We start from the raw sequence: 16,900 nt of genomic DNA, 5'->3' as shown, positions 1-16,900 counted from the left end.
TTCTGGAGCTATTTCTCCACTCTTCTCCAGTAGCATATTGGAGACCTACTGACCTGGGGGGCTCATATTTCAGTGTCCTATCTTTTTGCCTTTTCATTCTGTTCATGGGGTTCTCAAGGCAAGAATGCTGAAGTGGTTTGCCATTCCATTCTCCAGTGGACCATGATTATTACATACAAAGAGACTTTCCTAGAAGAAAAGACATAAGGATTTGGAGACCTGGAGTCAAGACCTATGTATCTATTATTACTGTGTGACCTTGGGGAAAGTCCTTCTCCCAATTAGGTCTCTCATTTTTCAAGTGAAAAAGTTAGACAAGGACTTCTTGGTGATCCATGGTTAAGAATCCACCTTTCAGTGCAGGGGACATGGGTTCCATCCTTGGTCCAGGAAGATTCCACATGCCCCAGGGCAACTAAGCCTGTGCATCACAACTAGAGAGTAGCCTCTACTCCCTGAAACTAGAGAAAGCCCTCATGAAGCAATGAAGACCCAGCATGGCCAAAACTAACTAACTAACTAAATAAAATTTTTAAAAAGTTAGACAAAATCCATGTTTCATGGAATGTACTTTGTAGACTACTCTATTAATTTTGAGATACCACATACACATAATTGAGAGAGGAGAGGTTACCTTAGCAAATAAATCTGGAAAATGGAGATTAAACAAAATAAGTTTCTTGACTGCAGGAGCGCTCAGACTTTGCAGTGTTCATACAGTGCATGTTGTGAATTTGCAAGATGTGACTATAGCTTTCCAGTGTCTCTTGACTGCAGAACCCTTTGCCGGCAGAGCATCTTGCAATGTCAATATTGTAAGAAAAATATGCTTGAAAATGCTGGTCTGTGCTATAATTTAATTTGGCGAGTCTTCCTGATCACCCATGGCAAGGTTAAGTGAGCAATCTGCTAATGTCAGGACACCACATCAGTGATAAACTCTGACAATAATCAAGATCATAGCTTCTTAATAATCATAACAACAACCATGGTAATGATATTTATCAGTAATTCAATAATGGTTATTCAGGGCTGGGTAGGCCAAGGCATTGTGCCAAGTGCCTTACACGTGTTATCTCATTTCATCCTCACAACAGCCCATTGAAAGAATTTCTGTTATTTTCCCATCTTAAAGATGAGGAAATCGAGTTTGAGAGAGATCAGAGAAGTTACTTAAGGTCAGCTCAGTTCAGATCAGTCACTCAGTCGTGTCCGACTCTTTGCAACCCCACGGACTGCAGCACGCCAGGCCTCCCTTGTCCATCACCAACTCCCGGAGCTTGCTCAAAATAAAGTCAGTGATGCCATCCAACCATCTCATCCTCTGTCGTCCCCTTCTCCTCCTGCCTTCAATCTTTCCCAGCATCAGGGTCTTTTCCAATGAGTCGGTTCTTCACATCAGGTGGCCAAAATATTAGACTTTCAGCTTCAGCATCAGTCCTTCCAATGAATATTCAGGACTGACTCCCTTTAGGATGGACTGGTTGGATCTCCTTGCAGTCCAAGGGACTCTCAAGAGTCTTCTCCAACACCACAGTTCAAAAGCATCAACTCTTTGGCACTCAGCTTTCTTTATAGTCCAACTCTCACATCCATACATGACTACTGGAAATACCATAGCCTTGGCTAGACGGACCTTTGTTGGCAAAGTAATGTCTCTGCATTTTAATATATGCTGTCTAGGTTGGTCATAACTTTTCTTCCAAGGAGCAAGCGTCTTTTAATTTCATGGCTGCAGTCACTATCTGCAGTGATTTTTGCAGCCCTCCCAAAAAGAAAGTCTGCCACTGTTTCCACTGTTTCCCCATCTATTTGCCATGAAGTGATGGGACTGGATGCCATGATCTTAGTTTTCTGAATGTTGAGTTCTAAGCCAACTTTTTCACTCTCCTCTTTCACTTTCATCAAGAGGCTCTTTAGTTCTCTTCACTTTCTGCCATAAGGGTGGTGTCATCTGCATATCTGAAGTTATTGATATTTCTCCCAGCAATCTTGATTCCAGCCTGTGCTTCATCTAGCCCAGCGTTTCTCATGATGTACTCTGCATATAAGTTAAATAAGCAGGGTGACAATATACAGCCTTGATGTACTCCTTTCCCAATTTGGAACCAGTCTGTTGTTCCATGTCCAGTTCTAATTGTTGCTTCCTGACCTGCATACAGATTTCTCAGGAGGCAGGTCAGGTGGTCTGGTATTCCCATCTCCTGAAGAATTTTCCACAGTTTGTGGTGATCGACAGTCAATGTCTTTAGCATAGTCAATAAGGCAGAAGTAGATGGTTTTCTGGAACTCTCTTGCTTTTTTGATGATCTAACAGATGTTGGCAATTTGATCTCTGTTTCCTCTGCCTTTTCTAAATCCAGCTTGAACATCTTGAAGTTCATGGTTCACGTACTGTTGAAGCCTGGCTGGGAGAATTTTGAGCATTACTTTACTATTATCTGAGAGGAGTACCATTGTGTGGTAGTTTGAGCATTCTTTGGTATTGCCTTTCTTTGTGATTGGAATGAAAACAGACCTTTTCCAGTCCTGTGGCCACTGCTGAGGTTTCCAAATTTGCTGGCATATTGAGTGCAGCACTTTCACAGCATCATCTTTTAGGATTTGAAATACCTCAACTGGAATTCTATCACCTCCATTAGCTTAGTTCGTAGTGATGCTCCCTAAGGCCCACTTGACTTCTCATTCCAGGATGTCTGGCTCTAGGTGAGTGATCACACCATCGTGGTTATTTAAGTCATGAAGATCTTTTTTGTATAGTTCTTCTGTGTATTCTTGCCACCTCTTCTTAATATCTTCTGCTTCTGTTAGGTCCATACCATTTCTGTCCTTTATTTTACCCATCTTTGCATGAAATGTTCCCTTGGTATCTCTAATTTTCTTGAAGAGATCTCTAGTCTTTCCCATTCTATTGTTTTCCTCTATTTCTTTGCATTGATCACCAAGGAAGGCTTTCTTGTCTCTCCTGGCTATTCTTTGGAACTCTGCATTCAAATGGGTATATCTTTCCTTTTCTCCTTTGCCTTTCATGTCTTTTCTTTTCTCAGCTATTTGTAAGGCCTCCTCAGACAACCATTTTGTCTTTTGTCTTTCTTTTTCTTGGGGATGGTCTTGATCCCTGCCTCCTGTACGATGTCATGAACCTCCATCCATAGTTCTTCAGGCACTCTGTCTATCAGATCTAATCCCTTGAATCTATTTGTCACTTCCACTGTACAATTGTAAGGTATTTGATTTAGGTCATACCTGAATGGTCTAGTGGTTTTCCCTACTTTCTTCAACTGAAGCCTGAATTTGGCAATAAGGAGTTCATGATCGGAGCCACAGTCAGCTCCTGGTCTTGTTTTTGCTGACTTGTTTTTGCTGACTCTCCATCTTTGGCTGCAAAGAATATGATCAATATGATTTTGGTATTGAGTACCTGGTGATGTCCACGTGTAGAGTCTTCTCTTGTGTTGTTGGAAGAGTGTGTGTGTGACCACTTAAGATCACAAAGCTACTAAATTGCAGAGCTGTGGCTGAAGCCCTGGCCAGCTGCTGCCCAAGCACATATTTAAGTATGCTATACCTATGGTGATAAAACTTCTTGTCCAAACCGAGACATTTTTGAGAGTGAAGGAACTCTAAAAATAACTATATAATTTTTGAAATATTAAGTTTTTTTCACCAAATCTGATTTAATTATCTACTGTGCAAAACTTACAGTCAAAAGTAAAATATTTTGTTAAAAAATGAAAATTAAATCTACTTGTATATATTAAAGCAAAATATAAGTTACTTATATTGATTGTCTGAACATCAAAAAGTAGCATACATAGAGTAATTTTTATTGGTACATATTCACATAATCTGATCAGTTTCTTAGTCCTGCCTTTTACAGTGAATCATTAATACATCTTCGTGGAAAACGTATTTTTTTCAATATGTCATTCTTATTTTTAAATTTCTAAAATAAAATTGTGTGCAATAATTTTCAACCTTGAATTTGATGGTTAAGAAATTTCAAATTGTTCATGTCTTCAACTGACACATTTCTGTAAACCACCCTATTTTTCTTTCTTTAACATACCGTCTAATTAATCTATTCATTTTTGGCCACACCATATGGCTTGTGGGGGCTTAGTTCCTCAATTAGGGATGGAACCCATGCCCCCTGTAGTGAAAGAGCTGAGTCTTAACCACTGGACCACCAGGGAAATCTCTGCCTATTTTATTTTTTATTGAATAATATTTTATTAGAATAAAATAAAATAATATAAATAAAATAAAATAAATAATAATAAATAAAAATATAATATAATATAATATTTTATTATATACAGTTGATTTACAATATTATATTAGTTTCAAGTGTACAGCACACATAGTGATTCAGTATTTTTATAGGCTATCTTCAGGAAATACTTCCACAGAAGTTATTTAAAAGAATTTCACAATTAAATCCTAGTCACTGTTTACCATAATTTGCTCCAGTCCTTTATTAGGGATACATTTGAATGCCTTCCTGTTTTTGCTAACTGCTATTTTGCTATGCCAAAGTCTTTGATTGTGTGGATCACAACAAACTGTGGAAAATTCTTCAAGAGATGGGAATACCAGACCACCTGACCTGCTTCTTGAGAAATCTGTATGCAGGTCAGGAAGCAACAGTTAGAGCTGGACATGGAACAACAGACTGGTTCCAAATTGGGAAAGGAGTACATCAAGGCTGTATATTGTCACCCTGCTTATTTAACTTATATGCAGAGTACATCATGAGAAACGCTGGGCTAGATGAAGCACAGGCTGGAATCAAGATTGCTGGGAGAAATATCAATAACTTCAGATATGCAGATGACACCACCCTTATGGCAGAAAGTGAAGAGAACTAAAGAGCCTCTTGATGAAAGTGAAAGAGGAGAGTGAAAAAGTTGGCTTAGAACTCAACATTCAGAAAACTAAGATCATGGCATCCAGTCCCATCACTTCATGGCAAATAGATGGGGAAACAGTGGAAACAGTGGCAGACTTTCTTTTTGGGAGGGCTGCAAAAATCACTGCAGATAGTGACTGCAGCCATGAAATTAAAAGACGCTTGCTCCTTGGAAGAAAAGTTATGACCAACCTAGACAGCATATATTAAAATGCAGAGACATTACTTTGCCAACAAAGGTCCGTCTAGCCAAGGCTATGGTATTTCCAGTAGTCATGTATGGATGTGAGAGTTGGACTATAAAGAAAGCTGAGTGCCAAAGAGTTGATGCTTTTGAACTGTGGTGTTGGAGAAGACTCTTGAGAGTCCCTTGGACTGCAAGGAGATCCAACCAGTCCATCCTAAAGGGAGTCAGTCCTGAATATTCATTGGAAGGACTGATGCTGAAGCTGAAAGTCTAATACTTTGGCCACCTGATGTGAAGAACTGACTCATTGGAAAAGACCCTGATGCTGGGAAGGATTGAAGGCAGGAGGAGAAGGGGACGACAGAGGATGAGATGGTTGGATGGCATCACTGACACAATGCACATGGGTTTGGGTGGACTCCGGGAGTTGGTGATGGACAGGGAGGCCTGGCGTGCTGCGGTCCATGGGGTCGAAAAGAGTCAGACATGACTGAGTGACAGAACTGAACTGAACTGAACTGATTTGCTGAGAGCTTCAAAAGCCAAAGGGATTTTTTTAAGGACTCTATTTATTGAATATTTTTATTAAACATTTCCAACTAATGTTGAGTAAAATAACCCCAAGTTCAGAGAACTCATTATAAAAGGTTCAATACCACTGTAGTACACTTAGGTGGACTAACAAAGGGGTTCAAAAGCACAAACATTTCTAACATCTGACTGATGATGGCGGGCAAAGAGAGAAAGCACATGCTGAGTTTTTCTTTCTTATTTTGGATATTCAACATAAATTTTGTCACATACAAAAATAATAGTTCAGACCCTAATTGTTTTTATAGAAAAAAATATATTTGTAAATTTGACACTACATAATCTCTTTCAATAAGGATCCAAACAGCTACTTTGGAGGCAGTCATCAATTGTATGTGAACTACAACCATCCCAAGGATCTTCCTGCTCTACAGATTTCTTAATCAAGTCAGAACACTATTTTTTACCATGACAATTTCCTCTGTTAAAATTTATGCTCATCACCAAAAAAAAAAAAAAAACCCCAAATAATTTTATCTTCAATGTTAAACATTTTTTACTGAACTTAAAATAGTATTTACATTGCTGGCAAATGTTTCACCTTCATCAAAATTTACTTCCAAAACTGTTATTTGGGAAATTCCCTTGGTGGTCCAGTGGTTAGGACTCAGCACTTTTCACTGCCAAGGCCCAGATTCAATCCCTGGCTGGGGAACTAAGATCCCATAAGCTGTGCAGCACAGCTAAAAAAAATTAAAAAGTCAAAATTATTATTTGATTGCATGTGTTGGATGAAATAACTGAACCATTATTATTTTAGCTTCTCTTCTATTTGAAGCACCTGAAGGCACTAATATAAAGTTGGCGTCATGGAACCATTCATTTGGCTAATTCAGCCAACACCTTCATGGCTACTGTTTCACTTTTCATATGTGCACAAGGATATTTAGAGTAAAAAGTAAGCAAAATAATTTTAGGAGAACCACTTGATATACTTGACAAGTCACGCTGCACAGAGTTACGTGTAAACCTTCTATACCCGCACGTGGAAATCTTTGAACCCTTCTTCTGAAGTAGATGGTGATTCTTCTTCAGCAGATAGATGTCTTCTGGTTTCTGTGTGGTTATATCACTGTGGCCTCCATGAATAGTAAACATCAATAGGCATTATGTGTGAGCTACATATATGTCATCAACTTCAGTGCCTAGATTTTTATAAACACATACTTTCATCTTACTTGTGCTCCTTACCTCTAAGAGGATTTATTGCAAAATAGAAAAGCATTATCAATAAATAAAATATACTTGTAGATTTCTACTATGGAGAAATTACACAACCACAGTTGCAAGAATCTTCAGACTGTTTGGAAGGACTGCTAGCTTCTGTTCCCGACACATCTTTCCCGTAGACCTAACCTTATTTTCCCACATCTCCCACTGACCCTTCCAACTAGAGACCTGATAGCTTCTACAACTCATTATCTGGAACTCACAGGCAAGAAAACAACCGGCCAGTGTGCAGGGGGCGGGCAGTGGAACAGTGTCTAATACATCTTCCAACACCACCTGAAACCTGACGATGATAGCTGTCCCTGGCTGCCGTGATCTGAGCACATTTCCTTTTATCCCTCGTGGGAAGGTTAACTATGTTTGTCTGAAAAGGGTCAGAAAAGGAGATGGATTATCACTGGTTGTTGTTCAGATGTGCAGGGTTCTCAAACTGAAACTTGCAGAAGAAGCAGTGTGGGCTGCTCTCGCCTTATGAGATGGTCCACACTCTCTGTGGAGTATGCTTCTCTCTAAATAAATCCATTTCTTACCTATCACGTTGTCTCTGGCTGAATTCTTTCTTTGATGAGACATCAAGAGCCTGAGAGTCCTGAGATAGGCGTGTGATCTCCGTTAAAAGACTGTGGTGCTCCAGTGGCTAAGACTCTGTGCTCCCAATGCAGGGGACCTGGGTTCGATCCCTGGTCAGGGAAATAGATCCCATATACCGCAACTAAGGACTGGCACAGCCTAATTAATTAATTAACTGATTTTAAAAAAAGAAGCAGCAGTGATGTGGATGCCTATTATACACACTGATCCTGGGTCTAACCTGAGAGATTCTAATTGGCTAGAACAGTGTAGTGACCTGGGTCTGAGAATTTAAGAAGCATCCCAAACCATGAGAAACATTGTTATGAAGCCAGATTGATCTCTGGGGCAGCCCTGAGCTAAGAGTTACTCTGCCTCTAGCCCCTGGGCTCCCATGATAGCTCAGTTGGTAAAAAATCTGCCTGCAATGCAGGAGACCCCGGTTCAATTCCTGGGTCAGGAAGAGCCCCTGGAGAAGGGATAGGCTACCCACTCCAGTATTGTTGGGCTTCTCTTGTGGCTCAGCTGGTAAAGAATCCATCTGCATTGTGGGAGACCTGGGTTCAATCCCTGGGTTGGGAAGATCCCCTGGAGAAGGGAAAGGCAACCCACTCCAGTATTCTGGCCTGGAGAATTTCCATGGACTGTATAGTCCATGGGGTCGCAAAGAGTCAGACACAACTGTGCAACTTACTTTCAGCCCCTGACCTCCCCTCATTCTAACTTCTTATTTCCATGCTATAGAAAAGCCTACCAATCACACAGGACCCACCTGGCAATAGCTTGCTCTCCTTTCCTCTTGGGGAGAGCAAACTCTGCTCTTACATGTACAAGTGTCTGGAGCACAGACATTTCAACTCACTTTTCCTACTATCCTCTATCAAGGGAGGACTGCCAATCTTCCTTAACATGTTGAGATATGCTTGGAATTCAGTGTTCCGAACAGTCAGCAATTTGGTGTGTGTTTCTGCACCATTGGTTTACACCCTAATCTGATTCCCGTTCAAGGAAAGACCTGATGCCCAGCTGCAGAGAATGTGCTCAGACCCCAGCGTCAGCCCAGCCACTTTGGGGTCCGCTTCCATGTCAGATCTCAAGGTCATGGGGGTAGCCTGCTTCAGATGATTGAGAGAGAGAGGCAAATAAAGGCCTGGCCTTGTCAGCCCATCGGGGACAGTCTGCCGGGCAACACTCGCTCCAGACCTCCCTGTGGGGTTGTCCACGGTTTGTAAGCCTGGCATCACTGTTCCACATTCCCCTTTGTCCAGTCCTGCCTCCCATGCTGCCCTTTCACAGATATTGATCTCTAAACATCTTGCACCCCCAATTCTACTTCAGCATCTGCTTCTGGAAAACCCAAGCTGTGACACCCCACTTCTTGCCCTCACAGCAACTCCACTAAAGTACATAAAGTCCAGGGCAGCACTTCAGTGCAAACTTAGATGATTCCCAGCAGTTCAGCACCAGATGACACACCCTGGGTCCCCCGCACGAGGCTTCCCTGTGTCCCGGCCCTTAGCCACGAGAAAGGCCGCAGACACTGCCTTGAGGGACGCGAAGCAGGGAAAGCTTCCTGGAGTGGGCTGAATCTCAGGTGAACATTTCAAAGCAGCGAGAGAAAAGAGGGAAGAGAACCAGCACCCACTGAGTATCTCTTTCATCTAGGGCTCTCTGCTACCAACTTATTTTATTTCATTAATGCGGTACTCACAACACTATGGGGTAGGTAGGTAGTTCCCCCACTAGTAATAACAAAATAATAGGTATTTTGATCGAGGGAGTGCATTGCAGTCGGATTTTTTTTACCAACTGAACCGCAGAGCCAGAAACCAAACCAAAACAACGAAAAAACTATACACATTTAAAATGTACCATTTGATGGGCTCTGACATAGGCACATTTACGAACCAGTTGTGGTGTCTAAGTCACGTATAGCCAACCCAGCAGAGGCGCCAGGCTTTGGTGCAGATTCTTGCAGCCATAAAGGATACCAGGTGACTAAGTGCGCCGGAGAAAGACGTCAAAGCACCTACTGTCAGCGAACTTCTGAAAGCACCAACTTTGGACATAAAGGACCGTACTTTACTGTTCTTTTCTCCGAGAGGTCGTGATTAACTGCTAAGAATTACAGGCTACTCGGCGCCGAAGCCAAGAATAAAGCAGCATCACATTGCAAAAACAAACTGCGTTTAAAGGCTAGGCCTCCAGGGGTAGAATGGTCCTGGAGGAATGCCTGGAAAGCGACAAAGCCTCCGGAGTCACTAGCTCAAAGTACAATTGTCGCTTTGCTGAGCAAGGTCGCCTTGACCGCTGGCAGCGAGCACGGCCGCCCACAGCTGCAGCCGGCCCTCCGAAGGTACCAAACGCAGGAGACACAAAAAGCCAATGTTTCGCCCAGATCGATGTGTTCCACCCGAAACGCTGACCCACGTGTTCCGAGGCGCGCCTAGCTGGCCCAGATCCCCCTCCTTCTGCCACCCCTGCCGCTCCGGCCCTCGCCCGCCGAGGATCCAAAGCATAGAAACCCACACTCCCCGCTCGTGTAACACCACCAAGAGGGCGTGGAGAAGGGAGGGAGCCAACCACTTCTGGCTAAGTTTCGTTTTTATTAAAAACTTCACGTGACTGCCCGACTCTTGACTCAGCGATTTCTCCAAGCCGCCTCCTTTAATGTCTTGGTTTGTCGTCACCGCCTTCACCTTTTTTTGATATAGTCCTACCTGCCAGTTTTGAATTTCTACAGGGAATTCTCCCATTCGGTACAAAGAACAAATAACTCACGGGTTAAATTCCTTTCACCAATTCATCTCAAGCCGGTAAAATGATGAGATAGGGGTTTTAAATAACCACTTAACATAGTTTCCTCCCTCATTTTCTACGGAAGCAACTGCCACGCATTTTCTTGAAAAGATATTAAAAGGTGTTGATTTTCCCCCCCGTTCCTCTCCCATAGTTACTGAATTATTATATAATTATTCTTAAGCAAATGGGAAATTAGCTGAAGATGATAAACGGATGTGCTGAAATTCCGACCCCCCTCCACAGGCACACCCCACCAGTGACAATTCTGAAAAGTTTTGCAAATTGAATTTTTAGAACTCACACCTTGATTTTTGCTTTTAAAGGCTTATTTTAATCTTTGTGATAAAAATACTACACTTATTATAGAAAATATGGACAATCAGACAACTCAAAAGACAAAAAGGAAGTTGTTTACAATCTCAACATTCAGAAACAATCCCTGTTAATAATTTGATGTCTCTCCTTCCAGGCTTTTTACTATGGATTTTAAAAAATCATTATAATGATAGAATTTTGTTTCCAATTTATGTTCCCTCAAAACAAGGCTTGCATATCCCCACTGTATGAAAAACACAACTTTTAATGACCCTTGGATAGTCCATTGTATGAATGTGACATGGTTTACTTAATCCTCCATTTTGAGACATTCAATTCCAACATTTTCAATTGAGCAAACCAACTGAAATAGCCCTGTGGTAAATTCGTCCTGTGAACTGAGGCATCCTTTGAAATGCAGATAGCCACTCCCAGGTCAAATCTACCTTTATATAAGTGTAAGGGCAGAAAATTTCTCTTCCCTTCTCGATTCTTTTGCTGAGTTGATATAAGACAAGTTAACAGGAGAAAAATAATTCAAATTACGTTTACTTACATATATACAGAAGCCCCACGGAGAAAATGAGGAGTCAGTAGCAGTCAGATACTTGAGGTTTCTGTACATTCCAGAGCTGAGGAGAAGGGGGTAGGGTTCTGGGGCTTCAAAGGAAAGGAAAACCATTCTCAGGGAGATGAGAAGAGGAAATGTTTGGTAAACAAATGTTTCCCAGGCCAGTCAAGGAAGTCTTTCTGATATAATAAAAGTTCTCTGTTAATTGCTCTCTTCCTGGTGCAGGCTGCCTACCTCAATTCTTCCAGGGAGTTAAGGGGGAGGGGGAGAGCTTTTCCTGAGTCTGTTGGGGTTTGCCACAGTGGCACATTTCAGGGTGGAGTGTTGTACTCCCCCCTCATGAAGTTTCTGAGTTCTCATTTATTTGGTTGGTTTGAGGTAATATGGGCTTCTCAGGTGGCGCAGTGGTAAAGAATCCACCTGCAAGGCAGGAGATGCGGGTTCGATCCCTGGGTCGGGAAGATCCCCAGGAGGAGGGCATGACAACCCATTCTGGTATTCTTGTCTGGAGAATCCCATGGACAGAAAAGCCTGGAAGGCTACTGTCCATATAGGTTCAAAAGAGTCGGACACGATTTAGCGGCTAAACAACAAGCTAATATAGGGGCTGCAGTATGAGTTTTCTGTTCCTGCTTTAATGGATCACCACAGACTTGGTGACTTCAAACAACACAAACTTATCTTACAGTTCTAGAGGTCAGAAATCCAAAAATCGAGATGTCAGCAGGGCTGGGTTCCTTCTGGAGACTCAAGGGGAGATTAGTTTCCTTGCCTTTTTTTAAAAAAAAAAAAAGTATTTTTAGTTTATTAATGTTTTTGCCTGCTCTGTGCAGCATTCGGAATCTTAGTTCCTTTACCAGGGATGGAACCTGTGCCCCCTGCAGTGGAAGCGCAGAGTCTTAACCCCTGGACCACCAGGGAGGTCTCTCCTTGCCTTTTTTAGTTTCTATAGGCTGCCGGCATTCCTTATCACAGAACATCACTGTCTTTTGTATTTTCATACATGTGTAAATTCCCTCCTCTAACAACTACTGAGGCACAAGGAATTTCAGGAAGCTTGTGGGATCCAAGATGATAGTGCCTAGAAGTCATTTTACCTAACTTTTCTTTTAATGCTGAAATGCATTGTCTGGATAAATGCTCCTTCAGCTTCTTTGTAAACACTTCCCGTGACTCTGAACAAGTCACTATGAGTTATTACTTTTTAAGATCTTATTGTTAGAAAGTCTTCCTTCCTACCGACCTGAATTCTGGCTCCTTGTGACTTCAAGCTTCTCTTCCTATTTTCTCTCCAGAGTTCCGCAGGACACTGTCCGGCCTCTTCCTTGTGCTCGTCCTGTAGGACTTTATAGACAAGCTGCCCTCTTAGGACTTCGGTTCTCCAGCCTGAGCACGTCCCCATGGGGGGATTTCTCAGTGACTCTCCATTCTGGGCTCCCTTTTCTGGAGGCTCTCTAGTTTCATGTCCTGAAACTGTAGTAACCAGAAGAGGAATCTTTTTTCTTTTTTTGGCTGTGCCAGGTCTTAGGTGGGGTATGCGGGATCTAGTTTCCTGACTAGCAATCGAACCTGTCCCCCTGCAAGGAGAGCATGGAGTCTTTGCCACTGGAGCACCAGTGCACTGGAATATTACCGCCTTTGACTCAAGTTTTCTACTCAAGTGATCCAAGCTTGCACTTGACGCTTTTTCTTTTTTTTTGACTCACATTGAGTCTGTCAGTAATAAGAACCTGCAGATCTTTTTCATGTAAGTGTTCACCAAGTAGGATCTCTTCCATCCTGTACGTGCGAAACAGATTAAAAACAAACAAATGAAAAGTAAAACCAGACTTTATGTTGATCTCTATTTAATTTTACCTCACTGGTTTGGAGCCATTATTTCAGCCTAGACCAAGTCCCTTGAGGAGCATGCCTTCTACTAGGGTGTTTATCCTCAGCGCTGCCCACAGTGCTTAAGAGGGTGCTGCAGTCATCTGCCTTCCTTGTCTGAATGCTAATGGTATCTGTAAACTATTGGAATGTTCAGTGCTGAATAAAAGGCACCTTGTTAGAAATATTGATTCATTTGAATCTCAGTCATCGGAATAGCTCAATCTCCTAGACTGGGATCATTTGCAAAGTTTATGACCATTTAATTTTAGGGAAAATGTTTATATCATTTAAAACACATTTTTTTTTCTTTTCCATACTTACAGTCAATTCTAATGCACTGGAAATTAACATTGTCCTTCAGTGTGAGTCAATAGTCTAACAATGAACAAATCTTGGTTTTTTTTTTTCCCCTTTTCTTTAGAGCAGAGAACCATAACTGCTTTTCCCGTATCTGGCTTATAACAGCTACAGATGCATTTTCTGCCAAAACTTATGTTTTTAAGCAAGTAAATGGACCACAGACTTTCCTAGATATATTTTCATTTAGAACAGAGTTCCTCAAAATGTATCCCACAGACCTAGTACACCTGAATAACCTGGCTATTTTCTAAAAAATGCAGGTCCCTGGGCCCCAACCAGACTCTTAGATTCTCTGGTACTGAGGCTCAGAAATTATCATTTGACTGTAAACACAGAATATTCTTATGGACATTAGAGTTTAAGAACCCTGCTTTAAAAAAAACACACACACAAAAAACCCCTGCTTTAGGACTTCCACGCAGTGATCTATAGTAGTGGGTGTGAACCCTGGCCACACAAGATAATCATGCAGAAAGTGAAACTTGCTCGGTGTCTGACTCTTTGCAACACCATGGACTATACAAGTTCATGGACTTCTCCGGGCCAGAATACTGAAGTGGGTTGCCTTTCCCTTCTCCAGGGGATCTTCCCGACCCAGGAATTGAACCGGGGTCTCTCCTGCATTGCAGGCGAATTCTTTACCAGCTGAGCCACCAGAGACCTCTTAAAACCTCTGCCACACAGATCACACCTGGTATGAAGTCCGAATCTCTCGGGAGGGACCCTGGCATTTGTATGTTTTTAAAAGTTCCTGGTTTTTCCGGTAGTTATGTATGGAAGTGAGAGTTGGACTATAAAGAAAGCTGAGTGCCGAAGAATTGATGCTTTTTGAACTGTGGTGTTGGAGAAGACCTTTGAGAGTCCCTTGGACTGCAAGGAGATCAAACCAGTCCATCCTAAAGGAAGTCAGTCCTGAATATTCATTGGAAGGACTGATGCTGAAGCTGAAAGTCCAATACTTTGGCCACCTGCTGCAAAGATCTGACTCATTGGAAAAGACCTTGATGCTGGGAAATCTTGAAGGCAGGAGAAGAAGGGACGCCAGAGGATGAGATGGTTGGATGGCATCACTGACTCAATGGACATGAGTTTGAGCAAGCTCTGGGAATTGGTTATGGACAGGAAAGCCTGGTGTGATGCAGTCCATGAGGTTGCAAAGAGTTGGACATGACTGAGCAACTGAACTGAGCTGAACTGAAAAGTTCCTCAAGTGATCCTAATGTGCAGTCATTGTTGAGAAACACTGATTTTTTTTTTGAAGTACAGCTGACTGAGAAACACTGATTTAGATGTTCCACAGTACAGTTTTTTTTCACATCTTTAGGTTAAAATCTATGTTTTATATAAAAAATTGTATACCTAAAGTTCTTTTTTCTTTTTTAAAAAGTTTTATTGAAGTATAGTTGATTCACAATATTGTGTTAATTTCTGCTGTCCAGCACAGTGTTTCAATTATACATATATATCCATTCTTTTTCATGTTCTTGTCCACGATGATTTATCACAGGATACTGAATATACTTCTGTGCCATACGGTAGGACCTTGTTGTTTATCCATCCTATATATACTAGTTTGCATCTGCTAATCCCAAACTCCCCATCCATCCCTCCCCCGCCCTATCCCCCTCTCCCTTGGGAGCCACTAGTCTCTCTATGTCTGTGAATCTGTTTCATTCCACAAGATAGATTTCAGGGTTAAATAATATTTTAAAACTTGTGAAATCTCAAAACAAAAACCCTTTTAGCTCATAAAATGTCACCCGCTTACTTTGGACTTTGAATTACCTTGTGCTGGAGTAAAAAAAGAACTTGTCTCTGTGAGGAGATATACAAGGTGCCTCTTATTCAACACTAAACATTCCAGTAGTTTACAGACACCATTATTATTCAGACAAGGAAGGTTGATGATTACAGCACCCTGTTAAGCACTGTGGGCAGTGCTGGGGAGAAACACTCTAGTAAAGTATGCTCCTCAAGGGATTTAGTCTAGCTGGAGAATCAAAATGAACCTAGGAGGGACTTTCCTGGTGGTCCAGTGGTTAAGATTCCACGCTTCCAATGCCAGGGGCATGAGTTTAATCCCTGGTAGGGGAAATAAGATCCCACAACCCGTGTGGTGCAGCAAAAAAAAAAAAAAGAAAGCCTGGAAAAAGAGTGAAAAGCAGCTATACAAAACCTCATCACAATGAAGTACCAAACTGCAGAACACATGTTAAATGCTAGTTTAGAAGCTCAGCAGAGAAGGAGGATTTGAGCTGCATCCTGAAAACATTTCAGGATTAGAATTGTTGGTGGGACATATGGACAGCTTCCTGGATGCAGGGTATTATAAGTTCAGATGACTTCAAGTGCCAGGCAACAAAGTTCTCCAACTAACAGTGACTTAAGGTCATTTGGACTTTTATTATCCTACTTAACAAGAAGTTGGGGAGTGGGCAGTTTTAGGATTTGTATAGCAACTCAACCATATCACTACTTTGTTCTTTTTGCTCTGACATCCTCAGATGTCTCACCTCTTGGTTCCAACAATGATGTCTCCCCTCATGGTTCCAAGATAGCTGCCACAGCACCAGACATCATACCCTAAGTCTACTACTTAACTCAAGAGGTTGATGGAGTCCTTTTCCACATTTATCTCATTTTGGAAGAAAAAAAGCCTCTCCCAGAAGTGCCCTCAGAGTCCTCCTCATGTCTAATTAGCCAGAACTAGGTTATTTGATCATCCCTATATCCATCATTATCAAAGGCTTGTATCAATGATTTAGAGCAACTGTGTTTCACCTCTTGGAGATGTGCATATTGTCACCTGTAACATAATCAAGTTTCTGTCACTTAGGAACTGGGGGGAATGACTCTTTGGTAGGCAACAGGCCGTGCTTGTGACAGGTGTAACGTCAATGAAAACTTATGCAGCAATGAGGAGACCAACCAGCTAGAGCAGATAATGTATAATGTATAGATAAGATTGGCTTGGTAGAGAGGAACTAAATTTTGGATGCCTTAAAAGCCAAGCAGAAAAATCTAGAGTTACTATAGTTGGAAAGAGAGCTAGTAAAGGGTTTTGAGGAGGAAGAGTATGTGATAAGAACAGTCTTTGAGGGAGATCAACATGACATTGGTGTGCAGGAAGGGCTAGAGACAGGGAGACCAACTAGGCAATGAGGACCTGGTCTAGGGTGGGAATAAAAAGCTAAGGATGGATTCAAGAGAAATAGTGAAAGAAACATCAACAGAATTTGGTGAGTGGCTAGTTTGGGGTATGGAGGAGCTGGATTAAAGATAATGTCAAGATATTAAAAACAATGTGTAGGGACTTCCTTTGTGGTCCAGTGGTTAAGACTCTACTCCATGCCTCCGCTGTTGGGGAGAGAGGACAGAAGTTCAACCCATTGTTGGGGAACTAAGATCCTATGCCTTGCAGCACTGCCAAAAAATAAATAAATTTTAAAAATCGCATCAAAAAATAAAAACAGTGTCTAGAAATCTTCGT

Source organism: Dama dama, chromosome X (genome assembly GCF_033118175.1).
Source record: "Dama dama isolate Ldn47 chromosome X, ASM3311817v1, whole genome shotgun sequence".
Lineage (NCBI taxonomy): Eukaryota > Metazoa > Chordata > Mammalia > Artiodactyla > Cervidae > Dama > Dama dama.
Note: the sequence above shows the minus strand (reverse complement) of the source record.